At 41.6% G+C, this 15,798-nt stretch overlaps 1 protein-coding gene across 1 annotated transcript in view; it reads left to right on the top strand.

The window, feature by feature from the left end:
- Positions 1–10,165: 10,165 nt before the first annotated feature.
- The window catches only part of SK (small conductance calcium-activated potassium channel), a gene marked incomplete in the record, with an annotated part of 811,061 nt that continues 805,428 nt past the window's right edge, over positions 10,166–15,798 (top strand). Inside the window, 1 exon segment of the mRNA XM_086553418.1 lies at positions 10,166–10,240.

The following is a 15,798-nucleotide window of genomic DNA, read 5'->3' as shown; positions in this document are numbered from 1 at the left end:
CTATATACTCGTGGATACACACACACACACACACACACACACACACACACACACACACGTTTTTCTATCGCATACAGTAAACTCCCTCTCTCTCTCTCTCTCTCTCTCTCTCTCTCTCTCTCTCTCTCTCTCTCTCTCTCTCTCTCTCTCTCTCTCTCTCGCTCGCTCGCTCTCTCTCTCTCTCTCTCTCTCTCTCTCTCTCTCTCTCTCTAAATCACGCACGCACGCACACTTCATCTGCTTCTCTTTATCCATCTTTCCATGTTCTACTTCCCCTATCATATCTTTCTCTCACTCTCTCTTTCTCTTTATTCATCTTCCTAGGTTCTATTCCCCCTATCCTCTCTCTCTCTCACTCTCTTTTTCTCTTTATCCATCTTTCCATGTTCTATTTCCCCTATCCTCTCTTTCTCTCACTCTTTCTTTCTCTTCATTCATCTTCCTAGGTTATATTCCCCCTATCCTCTCTCTCTCTTACTCTCTTTTTCTCTTTATCCATCTTTCCATGTTCTATTTCCCCTATCCTCTCTTTCTCTCACTCTCTCTTTCTCTTTATTCATCTTCCTAGATTATATTCCCCCTATCCTCTCTCTCTCTCACTCTCTTTTTCTCTTTATCCATCTTTCCATGTTCTATTCCCCCTATCCTCTCTCTCTCTCACTCTCTCGTTCTCTTCATTCATCTTCCTAGGTTATATTCCCCCTATCCTCTCTCTCTCTCACTCTCTTTTTCTCTTTATCCATCTTTCCATGTTCTATTTCCCCTATCCTCTCTTTCTCTCACTCTCTCGTTCTCTTCATTCATCTTTCTAGGTTCTATTCCCCCCATCCTCTCTCCCTTTCCCTCCCTCCCACTCCACAGCACTAGAGATAAGGACAGAACCGGGGAATTATCGATCCCTAACCCCTGTTGACTATGCTTACCTCGCCTCTGTGCGATCGATATACGGAAAGTTACTCGTAATGGCTGATATATACAGAACATACACACACACACACACACATACACACACACAAACACACACACAGACACACACACACACACACAGATATTAATTTACACACACGCACAGACACACACACACACACACACACACACACACACACACACACACACACACACACACACAAACACACACACACACACACACACAAATGCAGATGCACGGTAATTATTATTTTCTTTTAATTGTAGAAAAATGTTGTTGCCACGAATTAAATCCCAGGATTATACCATTTTTTAGATTAAAGACCTTTCAGTAATTTGATGCGCCATTGTCGAGCAGAGGCCCGTAGCTATGAGCTGTTCTGAGCCTGGATGCCGTTTACACACACACACACACACACACACACACACACACACACACACACACACACACACACACACACACACACACACACACACACACACACACACACACACACACACACACACACACACACACACACACACATACATGCACTCTACATGTGTTCACCGCTACACATAATCTGTAGGCTACTGTAGTGTTGGTGGAGAGTACTGCAAATATTGCTTTATCTAGTAACACGTAGAATAAACTTTCCACTCAAAAGACACTTGTATTTTTAAAATCAAGAATAGAAAAAAATAAAAAATAAAAACCAACTCTCTCATCCCTCACCCTCACCCCTCCCCCTACCCATCCCCCTTCCCACCCACTAAAAACAAATCCCTCCATTCAAATAACAGTAACTACTTCACATTAAAAAAAAAAAAAACAATAACAAAAACAAAACAAAACAAATAAAGTGAGAAAAAACAACAAAAGACAGAAAAGTAGCCATCCACGATAAAAATTCACAATTGCCCATTAGAACAAAAATCCCCTTGCCATATTACCCATAATCCCCAGGCAAGGAAAAAGAAATGTCATTATTACTACTATCAACATGGATATTTACGATATTGATAAAACAATAATAGCAACAACCTTTATAATGATAGTAGTAATAATATTAAACAAGAAAGACATAATGATAGTAAGGACAAACTTTAGACTTGACGAGCAACAGCGAGCGAGAGCAAGAGCGTGAGAGAGCGAGAACAAGAGAGAAAGAGAGAGAGCGAGAGAGAGAGAGAGAAAAGAGAGAGAGAGAGAGAGAGAGAGAGAGAGAGAGAGAGAGAGAGAGAGAGAGAGAGAGAGAGAGAGAGAGAGAGAGAGAGAGAGAGAGAGAGAGAGAGAGAGAGAGAGAGAGAGAGAGAGAGAGAGAGAGAGAGAGAGAGAGAAAGAGGAGAGAGAGAGAGAGAGAGAGGAGAGAGAGAGAGAGAGAGAGAGAGAGAGAGAGAGAGAGAGAGAGAGAGAGAGAGAGAGAGAGAGAGAGAGAGAGAGAGAGAGAGAGAGCGAGTGCGAGAGAGAAAGATAGATAGATAGACAGATTGACAGATAGAGAAAGCAAGCGAGAGAAGGAGAGCGAGCAACAGAGCGAGCGAGAGCGAGCAAAAGACACCCGAGAGAGAGAGAAAAACAAACAAACAAACAAACAATCTGACCACCCAGTGTATGGTTTCTTGCATGACCGCCGCTAGACCCCCCCCACCCCACCCACATGCCCCTTCAGACACACTCCCCTTCTCCCACTGGGCGCCCGATGCACTCGAACGATCGCCTCTGACGGCCCACCTGGGCGCACTGCCGGTCGAGGCACGAAGTCCGGTATGGTGAGGGTGGTGATGATGATAATGGTAATGATGGTGATGAGGGTGGTGATGATGGCGGTTGTGAGGGTGGTGGTGGTGGTGATGATGATAAAGGAAATGATGATAATGCTGGTGATGGTGATGATGGTGGTGGGGATGGTGATGATGATGATAAAAGAGATGATGATAATGCTGGTGGTGGTGATGATGGTGGTGGTGATGGTGGTGATGATGGTGGTGGTGATGGGGGTGTTGATAATGGTGATGATGATGGTGTTGATAATGGTGATGATGATGGTGTTGATAATCGTGATGATGATGTTGATAATGGTGATGATGATGATGGTTAGGCGGATATGATGATAAAAAAGTATAGATAATGAAAATAATAATAATGATTTGTATTTCTATTTCAAAAGAGAGGAAGAGAAATAAAAAAGAAAGAAACGAAAAAGAGAGAAAAAAAAGGGAAGGAAAGAAAGAATCATGAACAAAACGCACCTGAAACATCATTGATTTTCCCTTTTGTTATTTCTCCATCATTATCCACCTTCCCTTTTCATACTTCAACCCTTTCCAAGCCATCCTCCGCCCCCCCTCCCCCCTGCCCTCCCTTCCCTAACCAACCCCTACCCCTACCCATCCCCACCCCCCACCCCCGACCCGTGTTATCACATCCACCCTCGCTCTAACCCCTTGCCTCCCCCCCCTTCCCATTCCCCTTCCCCTTCTCCCCCTAGCCACCCCCCCTCCAAAAAAAACACTGTCTAACCTCCCCCTTACCCCCTCCTCCCCTCCTATGATCCACTACCCCTCCCCCCTACCTTGAACTCGCCACCCCCCCCACCCCCCTCTCTTTGCCTCATCAACTGACGCCTTCATTCAATTGCAGACTGAACCCAGACATGGATTACGAAATTCAACTCAAAATTGAGTCCTTCCCCACCAATCCTCCCCCTCCCCCTCCCCCCACGTGATTTTAAACGGAATGACGTGATAGAAGACGAAGACGAAGACGAAGAGAAAGACGAGGACGAAGAAGAAAAAGAAAATGAAAAAGAAGAAGAAGAAGAAAAAGAAGAAGACGAAGGCAAAGACAAAGAAAAAGACGAAGAAGAAGAATGAAGACGAAGAAGAAAAAGAAGAAGAAAAAGAAGAAGAAGAAGGAAAAGAAGAAGAAGAAGGAGAAGAAGAAGACGAAGACGAAGAAGAAGAAGAAACAGAAAAAGAAAAAGAAAAAGAAGAAGAAAAGGAAGAAGACGAAGACGAAGAAGAAGACGAAGAGGAAGACGAAGACGAAAACGAAGACGAAGACGAAGAGGAAGAGGAAGACAAAGACGAAGACGAAGACGAAGAAGAAAAAGAAAATTAAAAAGAAAAAGAAGAAGAAAAAGAAGAAGACGAAGACAAAGACGAAGACGAAGACGAAGAAGAAGACGAAGAAGAAAAAGAAAAAGAAAAAGAAGAAGGAAAAGAAGAAGAAGAAGAAGACAAAGACGAAAAAGAAAAAGAAAAAGAAAAAGAAAAATAATAATAATGAAACGAAGAAAAAGACAAAGACGAAGATCAAGAAGAAGAGGAAGAAAAAGAAGAAGAAAAATAAAAATAAAAAGAAGAGAGAAAAAAATATAAAGAGGAAGAAGAAGAAGAAAAAAGAGGAAGCAAAAAATAAAAAAGGAGAAGAAGAAGAAAAGGGAGGAAAAAAAGGGAGGAGGAGAAGACAAAAAAGAATAGCAAGAAAAACAACAACAACAAACAGACGACAACGTAGAAGAAGCAGAAGAAGAGAGAAAATAATGAAGCAGAAGACATAAGATTAATTTCAAACTTTGCTTATGTTGCAAGTCTGAAACACTGGTTTAGTTTACATTATGCTAATTAGAGCGATTGCTTATTAAATTATAAGGCACACACACACACACACACACACACACACACACACACACACACACACACGCACACACACACACACACGCACGCACACACTCACACACACACACATACACGCACACACACACACACACACATATATATACATTACACACACACACACACATATACCATATATATATATATATATATATATATATATATATATATATATATATATATATATATATATATATATATATATATATTCATGTATATCTTCTAAACGTTTTACTATGGAAAACCGAATCACACTTACAATGACACCAATCACAACCTTAATCCAAAATGCGTTTTCAAAATATTTGAATTTACTGGAAAATCCGAAGCCAGTATCAACGGTTTGCAATTCCGGCGAATGTAATGACAAAAAAGCACGAAATTGCACGGTGATTTGAGGCAAGATTCCAATTAATCGAAAGCTTGCGTTTACGGGAATCAAAACTATCTTTTTTCTTTAATGTTCGTACTGTAAGGATGTTCCGAATAGGAAAAATAGTATGATTTTCCATCTTGGTGTATTTTGCTCTCACTCTTTATGCTGTTCCTTCGTCCTGTGAGATATCTCTTTTATTCTCCCTTTCTCTTTTTCTTCTTCTCTCTCTTTCTTTCTTTCTCTATCTAAATTCTCTCTCTCTCCCTCTCTTTCTCTCGCTCTCTCTTTCTCTCCCCCTCTCCCTCAACTTTCATTCTCATACTTTCTTTGTTCTCTCACTAACCTCCTCTTCCTCTTTATCTATCTTCCTTAGTAAAAAAAAAATATATATATATTTTGGCAGTAGTAGGATAATCAAACTGTCATTCCTAACGAAGGCGGGAGGATAAAAATCTTCAGATCCACATGAATCCAGATTGACTACACGAACGCTACAGGGTTTGACCGCATTTGAATCCGAGAGCGGAAATATGGGTAGCTTATTTTCCTCTTTGACTCTCTCTTCCACGATTTATAGATACAGAAATGACTATCTGTTTATCGATATAGAGATAGATATATAGATAGATAGATTTGTTTGTATGTATCTTTATGTGTGTGTTGTGTATGTGTGTGTGTGTGTGTCTGTGTGTGTGTGTGTGTGCGTGTGAGTGTGTATGTGTGCATGCGTTACAAGGATAATCATAGTCATAACGAACTTTCAAGGGATAAAAATCATCATATTCTCATGCATCCAGAATGAACGAAGCCATGATTGAACACATTCGAATCAGGGATCGGCTGGTCAGGACAGGTAGCTGATAATTTCCCTCGAGTTTCCTTCTCTCTCATATTTCACATTTCCTTCTTTCTCATGTTTAACATTTCCTTCGTTTGACCTTTTTCTTTCCCTTGCACCTCCCTTCTCTCCTCTCCTCTCTCTCTCTCTCTCTCTCTCTCTCTCTCTCTCTCTCTCTCTCTCTCTCTCTCTCTCTCTCTCTCTCTCTCTCTTGTCCCTTCTCTCGTAAGTAAAGGTAAAAAAAGAGAATAACAATGAAGATTTAGCATCAAAATAACCCCAATGATGATAATAACAACTACTGCTGCCACTACAACAACTGCTATTAACAACAACAATACTACGACTAATAAAGTTTATAAAGAATATGACATTGTTATTAATAATGCTTCTAATAATTTATCATTTCCATCACGAATGTAAAAAGGACAACCCAAAATTTCAGATCCACAAGAATCCGGATAGACTACGCGAACGACTGAATCCAACGACGGGAGTTCAGGTCAATTACCCAGACTTCCTCTTTCCACTCTCCTTTCCTCTCCCGCCCACCTTCTTTACTCTTCTCTCGCTATTCCTTTTCTTTTCAATGCCTCTCTTCTCTCTCCGAACCTCCTCTTCCTCTTTATCTCTCTCGCTTTGATATCCTTTTTCCGACAAATCAAAATAAATGTTTTAAAAAAATCGATACAAGGCTAAAAGAGCGATCATAAAAACAGTCGTATCATATCCACAGAAATCCGGAATGCCTACGCGAACGGACTCAGTATTGAATGCAGTTAAATCCGAGAACGGACAGGACAATTACCAACTCGCAACTTGCAACTTGTTAGGGATTCGATGCAGCTTCGTTGTATAATATCGAGATGCAATAGTTGAAGCAAAATGTTTTTTTTTATGTAAATTTCTTGAACATATATTGCACTTGCATCATGTCCTCTCATTACCATTATCATTGTTATTATTATTATCATCATTAACCCCTCCCCACTATAGAGTGTTCCCCCCCTGCCCCCCTACAGAGTGTATCCCCCCCTGCCCCCCTACAGAGAGTATCCCCCCCTGCCCCCCTACAGAGTGTATCCCCCATGCTCCCCTATAGAATATATCCCCCCTGCCCCCCTACAGAGTGTATCCCCCCCCTGCCCCCCTACAGAGTGTATCCCCCCTACCCCCCTATAGAGTATATCTCCCCCTGCCCCCCCCATATAGACTGCATCCCCCCTCCCTCCCTCCTCCCCTCCCTGCCCTCCCTCCCTCCCTCCTCCCCTCCCTCCCTCCTCCCCTCCCTCCCTTATGAGTACATGTCAGAGAAGACTGGCTGGATCTTATGACACAGACCGCTGGCTCTCGCTACGAACTATGGCTCACGTCACGGGCCAGCCTCGACGTGATTAATCGGTTTGATTAGCCGCTTGGGATTCATTCGGGGAAAAGAGGGGAGGGGAAGGAGGGAGGGGGGAGAGGGAGGGAGGGGGGAGGGGGAGGGAGGGAGGGGGGAGGGAGGGAGAAGGAGGGAATGGGGGGGAGAGAGGAAGGAGGGAGGAAGGGGGAGAAGGGAGGGAGGGGGAGGGAGGGAAAGGAGGGGGGAGGGAGTGGGGAGAGGGGGAAGGAGGGAGGGGGGAAAAGAGGGGAGGGAGGGGGAGGGGGAGAAGGAGGGAGGGGGGTGGGGGAAGGAGGGAGGGAGGGAGAGAAGAGAAAGGGGAAGGGGAGAGGGGAAGAAGAGGGGGAGGGGGGAGAGGGAAGAGAAAGGGGATGTGAAGAGGGAAAGAAAATGGGAAGGAGAGAGAAGGAGAGACTGGTCGAGGAGGAGCCTTGAGGGAGAAAAGAGGGAGGCGGAGGAAGGGAAAGAAAAGGAGAAAGGGATAAGAGGGGGATACAGACACGAAAAAAAAGCTATAAAAGAGTAAAAGAGAAAGGAGGGAGAAAGAAGGCAGAAAGGAGAGAGTAAGAAAAACGAAACTAATAGGGGAGACGAGGGGACATGGGAGGGAGAAAGAGGGGGCAGGGGAGGGAGAAAAAAAGGTACAGGGGAGGGAGAAAGAGGGGACAGGGGAGGGATAAAAAGGGGGCAGGGAAGGGAGAAAGAGTGGACAGGGGAGGGAGAAAGAGGGGGCAGAGGAGGAAGAAAACGGGGACGGGGGATAGAGAAAGAGGGGGACAGGGGAGGGAGAAAGAGGGGACAGGGGAGGGAAAAAGAGGGGGCAGGGAAGGGAGAAAAAGGGGGCAGGGGATGGAGAAAGAGGAGACAGGAGAGGGAGAAAACGGAGACAGGGGATGGAGAAAGAGGGGGCAGGGGAGGGAGAAAGAGAGGACATGGAAGGGAGAAAGAGGGGACAGGGGAGGGAGAAAACGGAGACAGGGGAGGGAGAAAACGGAGACAGGGGAGGGAGAAAACGGAGACAGGGGAGGGAGAAAACGGAGACAGGGGAGGGAGAAAACGGAGACAGGGGAGGGAGAAAGAGGAGACAGGGAAGGGAGAAAACGGAGACAGGGGAGGGAGAAAACGGAGACAGGGGAGGGAGAAAACGGAGACAGGGGAGGGAGAAAACGGAGACATGGAAGGGAGAAAGAGGGGACAGGGGAGGGAGAAAGAGGAGACAGGGAAGGGAGAAAGAGGGGACAGGGGAGGGAGAAAGAGGGGACATGGAAGGGAGAAAGAGGGGGACAGGGGAGGGAGAAAGAGGGGACAGGGAAGGGAGAAAGAGGGGACAGGGGAGGAAGAAAGAGGGGGACAGGGGAGGGAGAAAGAGAGGGCGGGGATAAAGGGTTATCCGTCACACAGAAGTCAGAGGAAGTCACCGACCATGAATGTGAATCGATTCGAAACTAATGTCGAAATTATCCGATATGGGATATAGAGGGGGGAGGGGGAAGGGGGAGGGGGAGGGGGGAAGGGGGAAGGGGGAAGGGGGAGGGGTAGGGGATTGGAAAAGGGTGGAATGGGATTAGGAAATCAGAGGGAGTGGAGGAGGAGGAGGAGGAAGAGGAGGGAGTGGAGGGTAAGAAGGAAGAAGAGGGAGTGGAGGAGGAGGAGGAGGAAGAAGAGGGGGTGAAGGAGGAGGAGGAGAAGGAGGAAGAGGAGAGAGTGGAGGGTAAGAAGGAAGAAGAGGGAGTGGAGGAGGAGGAGGAGGAGAAAGGAAGCGTGACTGAGATGGGGGGGGGGGGGGAAGGGCGGTAGGAGGAAGGAGGAAGCGAGTATGAAGGGGAGATGGGAGGGATGAGGAGGATGAGGATTAGGAGGAAGGAGGACGGAAGGAGGTAGAGAGGGGGAGAGGAGGAGGAAAAGGAGGAGGAGGAGGAGGAGAAGGAGGAGGAGGAGGAGGAGGAGGAGGAGGAGGAGGAGGAGGAGGAGGAGAAAGAGTGGGGAGGAGCGTGACTGTAAAGCTAGGGGGGGGGGGAGATGAAGCGAGTGAATGGCGGAGAGGAAAGGAGAAGGAATAGCAGGAAGAGTGTATTTGATAAGGGGATGAAGGATGAGGGAAAGGGGAGAGATGGAAGGGTTGGGGGGGGGGGTAAGGGATGAGGGATGGAGGTGGAGGAGGAGTAGGAAGAGAAGAGGGGAAAACGTAATTAAGAAGAAAGTGAAAATAAGGAGAGGCGATGAGGAAGAGGAAAAGAAGAGAGTAAGGATGAGGAAGAGAAGGAGAAAAGATGATGATCGAGGAGGAGGTGGAGGAGGAGGAAGAGGAAAATGAGATAGGAGGAAGAAGAGAAGGAGGAAGAGCAAGACAACGGAAGAAAAGAAGCAGGAAGGAGGAGGAGGAAGGAGGAAGAGAAGGAAGAGAAGGAGGAGTAGGAAGGAGAGGGTGATCGACAATGCTCTTAGTCACTATAATCAAAATTATTAGAATATAAAACAATAAACAATGCAAAGGATATAAAAAAAACAGTTGAGTGGTTATTCTGAAGACAAGAAAAAGAAAGAAAAAAAAAATCAGTGAGATTGTCTGATCTAACATTTTATGTTTGCAGATCGAGATTAATTAAGGTTTATGCATAAAAAACACACGCAACAAACAGAGATTGAGGCCCAGTCCAGGGTACAAGCAAATAGTGTCGTGGACAGTTTACGTACTGTATTTACATATTGCATAAGTGAATTAAACTAGACTATACACTTTGTAATGCAAGTGTCCCTGCTCGAGTTACTGTATTTTCTCGTGTAGACAAACACACAAACATTTCCTTGTATGTAAAGACATGTTGTATTTAATTACACATGCGATATGCCATAAAAAAATGAGTATACCTACATAACAAACAAAAACATTTCATCTCATTTCGATTATAGACCATGGCTAAGTTGTGTTCAATCAGACCATTGTCAACTGTGTCATTAACATTGTCATATTTTATCCAACAGGAGGTGACAATCTGCTGACATGACAGGACACCGGCAAGCTTGACTCTTCATCTCTTGGTGACGTCATGACAAGGTAAGATGGCTGGCTCGCTTTTTTTTTTTTTCTTTTTTTTTCATCGTTAGGATGTGTGATGGCTGGTATAAAGCCTTTAAAGTGTCTTTTAAAGAGTCAGATTATGTTTGATTTGACTTATCGAAAAGGGAGGATATCTTTGATTACGTCATAAAGATTTATATCGTTTTCCTATCGCTTTACTTATGGGACGATGACGCAATGACTTTTGTTGCAATTTACTTGCGATAAAACCCAATATGTGACAAAAGTCTTTTATTCCCAACGACGTCATATCAAAGGTAAAGCAAGTAAAGCGTCGTTTTTTTTATTTATTTATTTTTTTTATTTTTTATTTACCACATGACATTTTTTCAAAGATAAAGTAACGTTTGTTTTTGTTTACCTCATGACGTCACTTCACAAATAATGGGACCTTTTTCTTTTTCTTTTATCCCACGACGTCTTTTCAAAGGCAAAACGTCCTTGCATGAAAAAATAAATAGTTTTTCTCAACGTATCAATTTCAGTAACCAAACAAAAAATCCCAATTATTGACTCTGTATTACACTTCAGAAAATGAGTTAATTATTTCGTATATTTCATCCTCATCCATTTAAACATCGTATATAATTGCATTAACTGTTGAAATAAATCAATGTGTCACATGATGATAATCAATCAAATGATTTGACGATCATTGCATCATCTATTGCAATGTATATATCACATAGTCGCAACATGATGATCAATCTAGCATTCAGATAAACATTGCCATAATTTGAGTCTTCTGATTATGCAATGATTTAGGAATTTATTGAATTCTGATATTGCAAATTTACATGCAATGATACAGCATCTGCAAGAATATGGAGAGGAAGATGAAATGGGGGAGGGGGGGGGACGGGGGGGAGATGCTTGAGATGATGTTGATGGTGAAGATGGTGATGATGATTGATGATGATGATGATGATGGTGATGATGATGATGATGATGATGGTGATGCTAATGATGATGATGAGGATGATGATAATGAGGATGATGTTAATGATGATGATTGTTCTTGATGGTTATGATGATAATGGTGATGATAATGATGATTGTGATCATGATAATGATAATGATGATGATAATGGTGGTTGTGATGGATGTGATGTGTTGGTGATGGTTAAAGTGATGATGAGAATGGTGGAAGCGATGATATTGGTGATGATGTTGATTATAGCAAAGATAATAGTGGTGGGGTGGTAAAGGAACAGGAAAAAAGAAAGAAAAAGAAGAGGAGGATAAAGAGAGGGAAACGAAAGAGAAGAAAAGGACAAGGAAGAATATGAACAACAGAAATTACTAATACTTCTATTACTACTCTTCCGGCTGCTGAACCGACCAAAACTATGTAACCACAACTATAATCATTTAGTACAATTACTATGGTATACCACAGCTAGTACTACTACCATCTATATTTTATATAACAACACACACACACACACACACACACACACACACACACACACACACACACACACACACACACACACACATATATATATATATATATATATATATATATATATATATATATATATATATATATATATATATATATATATAAAACTCTTGCAGCGCCGCTACAACAGCTGTTATTCTTATTACTGATAAGGCCACACCATTTGATATGTCTGGTAAGCGTCCAACCATACAGGTTTCTTTCTCTCCCCATCTCTCTGTCTCTTCTCCCCTTCTCCCCCATCTGTCTCTTTCTCTCCGTAGCTCTCGTGTCTCTCTTTCGACTAAACCTCTGTCTCTTTCTTTCCTTAGCTCCCCCCCCCCACCTTCGCTCTCTCTCGATGTCTCTACCCCCCCACCTCTGTTTCTTTCCCTCCATCACTTCCTCTATTTCTTTCCTACTTTCTCACTCACCACTCCTTCCCTCCTTCTATTTCTTTCTCTCCCTAGCTCCTTCCCTCCCTCGTCCTCTCTTTCTACTTTTTCTCTCTCTTTTTCTTCCTCTCTCTATCTCTCTTTCCCCTTCCTCTGTCTATCTCCATTACTCCCTCCCTCCCTTTCTCTATCTCTCTCATTTATCTCTCTATCCCTTCCCTCCATTCTCTCTCTCTTTTTGCGTTATCCTTTTTCGTTTTGTTATCATTATCGCTTATCCTCAATCTCCAGCAGTCATTCTTATTTACCGAAGTCTACCCTTAATTGTTTCCTTAAGTTTAGAGAAACATCCTATAGGTAAACAAATGTATTGACACAACAGCGAACAACTATACTTTTAACATAGACAGCAATAATAATGTAGAGTGTAATCGCGTGCGCATCTTAAATTGAGAGTACTGTACACACAAACCCTTTAAAGTACACACGTCACACAGAATATATATATATACAGTTACACGTGCAGTGTTTTTTTCTTTTCTTTTTTTTCTTTTTTTTTCACACGCAACACAATTTATTTTCAGGCGTAACCTTGAACTTTTCCTTCTGGTCAAAGAGATAACGTATAGATAATTTTTCTTTTTCAGAAAATAACATAACATGAAATATTTACGTTTGTAGCATTTATCGAACTTCATTTGCTGTCTTTTTTTTGTAATGTTTATTATTAATAGATGGAATGCTTAAGAATATCCTCATAAACTGAAATATTTACATATATACATTTTGTGTAAGTAACTAAAACTAAAGCAGAAAAAAGGAAAAATATTAAGAAAACTAGAAAAAAAATCTGAAAATAAGCCCGCACCCTTAATGACGTCATTCCCAACCCAATAACGAAAGTATAGTGAAAAAGTTCTCCGTGATGACAGCTTTTATGAGTTTAGGGACACAGCATTCCAAACTTTGGTTCGTGTGTGGCGAAGTAGTCGGACATAAGATAACACAAACGAAAATGATAAAAGGAGTGAGATGAATAAATATGAAGGGAGAGCAACCCTGAACAGAGAGAGAGAAAAAACAAGTCTTCATTTGAAACTATTCAAAGAAAACGGGTAGCTGCTTCCTTACAAAAAGTTAAAAGAAAATAGGAAATCTCTTGTCACCGCGCCGAGATTCAAGCGGAAACTAATCTATCCTTGATAGCCTCGATGCAAGCGCTGTAGAGGAACCCGCTTTAGGTCCGTTTATGATCAGGGATATTGCCGCCGGCTGGAACTTTCAGATTGACTCGTTTGATCGGAGTTTCGCAAACAAGAACCTAAATAAGGCCCTTTCAGCTCCGCTTTCTTGGGAGAAGTTGTAACGAATTAGAATACGAACGAATCGCTTGGATCTTCGTCTCGAGCCATCTACAAACTTGAACGAACCGACGATATGTTGTCCTTCCCTTGCAAACTCTTTATTGGTTGCGCCAGCTTCCCACTTTATGGTTCCATTTGTGTGGAAATATTGTTTATCAATAACGGTTTTCTTTTCGGGCCGCCATTTTCTCTATGGACGTCGCGATATACGTTTTCTTTGAAAGGAAACGAAAACGCGGTTTCATCCCCGGATGGAAATGACAGTCGATTTGCGTATTGTTATGCGAAAAATGCAGACCGATTCGTGCACCGCATTCTTTTCTTCTTAAATAATCCGTAATTATGTCGACAAAGAGTGATTCTTTCCATTATCGGAAAGTTTGGGAAATCCGATAATAGAAGGAGATAAAACTCGGAAAGTATAGTCATAAAACGAGGGTTAACAGTAAGAGACAAAGACCAATAAAACGTAGTATGAATTAGTATGGTTATGGGGTCATCTGCGCGTGTATGAACGGAGGTCTTTCCGACAACTGTAGAAAAGATAACGATATTTTATCTTCTTCAGAATTACGTATTGTAATTGCCACGGGGATACAGTCGAAATGCATCAATTACATCTCTTGCTTTGTGACGTTATGTATTCCCAACAATGACTTTGATTCTGATTGTATCTATATGATGCAAAATCAAACAATTTGTAAATATAAGAGTAAGTGGTTGGACGTTTGTAAATTAGGTTACACTAAATATATAGTCATGGAAGTATTCAATTTTTTCTATATCAGTAGTCTTCATTGCGCGTCTCTCTCTCTTTCTCTTTCTCTCTCTCTCTCTCTCTCTCTCTCTCTCTCTCTCTCTCTCTCACTCTCTCTCTCTCTCTCTCTCTCTCTCTCTCTCTCTCTCTCTCTCTCTCTCTCTCTCTCACTCTCTCTCTCTCCCTCACTCACTCTCTCTCTCTCTCTCTTTATAAGATATATATATATATATATATATATATATATATATATATATATATATATATATATATATATATATATATATAGAGAGAGAGAGAGAGAGAGAGAGAGAGAGAGAGAGAGAGAAAAAAAAAAATTAATGTGATCAAAGAACCACAAAAATTCTGCCTGTCCTTGTTAGCGCAAGCCTCATAACGGCGCTCACTCTGAATATGTCCTGAAGTATTCTTGAATTTCCGCATGTATTCATAGATATATGATTATGATAATGATTATGACCGTAGTCATTAGGAAAGAATATTTAGGCCTATACACAAATATAATGACAGGATGATATAAAAGAAATAAGGATTAAGATACATGAATATGTATATAGTTACGGGAATGGTTATATAGGTATGTATGTAACCATCGGGATTGTTCTAGAAGCACTTTGTCACGTAAATGAATATGAGTTATAAAGGAGAGGTATTATACAAAAAAAGAGGTTACGAAAATCTGAATATATTTCTAAAAAAATATATATATTGGTATGAGGTGCATAACGATGAACATTCCCGTAGCGTCAGTCGATTTTATGAATACGTTTATCACAAAGCGTGAAACCGTGCAATTGCATGCATGGTTTAAAATAATGCTATTCACCGGGTCATTATGGAATTCCATATGGAGATGAATGAGGTTTTGTTTATTAGTAATGATATTTTGAGGATCGCATTCATCGCACAGCTGCAATCTAACCAGGGCGCGGTCATGACATCCACTGCACACCCACAGTACGTTCTCATTAGTATAATGGCGGTAATTGGTCGAAATTAGTTTGATGTCACGTGGAACACCGATTTTTTTAATTTTCTATTTTTTTGGTAATCATTTTATTTGGTCATTGCTATTTTTTAGAAATCATTGCAGAACTATTATCATTTCATATCACCTTCTTCAGTCTGATTATCATTACCTATAAACAAGCATTACCTTCGATCGACGACTGTTTGTCATATAAAACAAGCAGTTAAAAAAAAAAAAAAAAAAAAAAAAAAAAAAAAAAAAAAAAAAAACGAAAAAAAAAACTAATTCCGGTTAACTTTTCAGGTTAACCGCAGCGTCGAAGGCGTGTAATTCCAAGAGCCAATTAATATATGCAAACAAAGCACGTGGTTTAATTTGTTATAGAACCATATTTTTGAAATTCTGACGTAGTCCATTACAGGCCATTATAAAGGTACTTGTGTAATGTGAAAAAAAAACTTTTTTTATTTTTTGCCTTTTTCGACCTACTCTTTTATGCTTAGAGAGAATGAGAATTATTATCCCGATTTTGCATGTTTTTGTGATAGATTGTTGCCGTCATTAACTTTTGGTTCTTGCAGTT

The sequence above is a fragment of the Penaeus japonicus genome, unplaced genomic scaffold, assembly GCF_977035675.1.
Source record: "Penaeus japonicus unplaced genomic scaffold, GWHDUDI00000001_assembly GWHDUDI00000028, whole genome shotgun sequence".
In the NCBI taxonomy this organism is placed as follows: Eukaryota; Metazoa; Arthropoda; class Malacostraca; order Decapoda; family Penaeidae; genus Penaeus; species Penaeus japonicus.
This window is presented reverse-complemented; position numbering and strand designations above follow the sequence as displayed.